Below are 1,666 nucleotides of genomic sequence, written 5' to 3' on the forward strand. Positions count from 1 at the left end.
ACAAGGATACCTCTGTAATCCCTTTTGTAGCCACATCCAACTCCTACCCCCTAACCCCCTAATCCCATTCCCCTAGTAACCACTGCACTTTGATCAATGTCCATGAGTCTCAGTTTTATATCCCACCTATGTGTGAAATCATATCATTCTTGGATTTTTCTGATTTACTTACTTCCCTTAGTATAATGTTCTCAAGGTCCATCCATGCTGCCACAAATGGCAACATGACATCGTTTCTTATGGCTGAGTCATATTTCATTGTATATACGTACCACATCTTCTTTATCCAATCCTCTATTGAGGGACACTTTGGTTGTTTTCTGATCTTGGCCACCATGAATAACGCTGTGATAAACATGGGGATACATGTGTCTTCTTGTACCAATGTATTTGAGTTGTTTTGGTAGATACCCAGTAAAAGGATTGCTGAGTCATACGGCAGTTCTACTCTTTTTTTTTTTTATTTTTTTTATGTGCCTTAGGCATGAAACAGCTCTGGCCACCAATACTGGCATCAAGCTAGGATGAACTAGGGCTAAACATCTGCTTTGCCCCTGACTGATATAAGAGCAACACCACCAATCAGGTGCCTCTTCGCCCAATGCCAGGGGCTCTATTCTTAATTTTTTGAGGAACCACTGTACTTTCTTCCATAATGGCTGTACCAGTGACATTTCCACCAACAATGAATGAGGGCTTCTTTTTCTCCACAGCCTCTCCATCACTTGTTATTACTTGTCTTGATAATAGCCAATCTAACAGGTATGAGGTGGTATCTCATTGTAGTTTTGATTTGCATTTCTCTAATAGTTAGTGAAGATAAGCATCTTTTCATATATCTGCCAGCCATTTGTATGTCCTCTTGGGAGAAGTGTCTGTTCAGGTCCTCTCCCCATTTTTAATTGGATTGTTTGCTTGTTTGTTGCTGAGCTTTGTGTGTTTTTATATATTTGGGATAGTAACCCCTTATCAGAGCTGTTGTTTGCAAATATCATCTCCCATTTGATTGGCTGCCTTTTTATTTTGTTGTTGTTTTCTTTTGTTGTGCAGAAGCTTTTTAGTTTGATATAGTCACACATGTTTATTTTTACCTTTACTTCCCTGACTTTGGATCCAATTTATAAATCGTTCTCTACAGCCAAGGTCCATGAGTTTAGTACCTATACTCTCTTCTATATGATTTATTGTTTCAGATCTTGTACTTAGATGTTTGATCCATTTTGAATTAATTTTTGTGGAAGGGGACACACTGTATTCAATCTTCATTCTTTTGTGTGTGGCTTTTCAATTTTCCCAGCACCATTTATTGAAGAGGCTTTCTTTTCTCCATTGTGTGTTTTTGGCTCCTTTGTCAAAGATGCTTTGTTCATATATATATGTGGTTTTATTTCTGGGTCTCAACTCTGTTTTGTTGGTCTGTGTGCTTATTTTTCTGCCAGTACCATGCTGTTTTGATTATCGTGGCTCTGTAGTATAATTTGAAGTCAGGTAGTGTAATACCTTTGGCTTCATTTTTTTTTTTTTCAGGATTGCATTTGCTGAGGATTTTTTATGATTCCATACAAAGTTGGTGATTTTTTTTCTATTTCTTTAGAAAATGGCATTAGTATTTCAATGGGAATTGAATTAAATTTGTGTATTGCTTTGGGCTATATGGTTAGTTTAA

At 37.1% G+C, this 1,666-nt stretch overlaps 1 non-coding gene across 1 annotated transcript; it reads right to left on the reverse strand.

Moving 5' to 3' along the window:
- Positions 1–469: 469 nt before the first annotated feature.
- LOC136327571 (small nucleolar RNA SNORA48) lies at positions 470–613 on the reverse strand. Its single transcript, XR_010729760.1, has one exon. It is a non-coding gene; the product is annotated as a small nucleolar RNA SNORA48 (small nucleolar RNA).
- Positions 614–1,666: the final 1,053 nt, after the last annotated feature.

The sequence above is a fragment of the Saccopteryx bilineata genome, chromosome 2 (assembly GCF_036850765.1).
Source record: "Saccopteryx bilineata isolate mSacBil1 chromosome 2, mSacBil1_pri_phased_curated, whole genome shotgun sequence".
NCBI lineage: Eukaryota > Metazoa > Chordata > Mammalia > Chiroptera > Emballonuridae > Saccopteryx > Saccopteryx bilineata.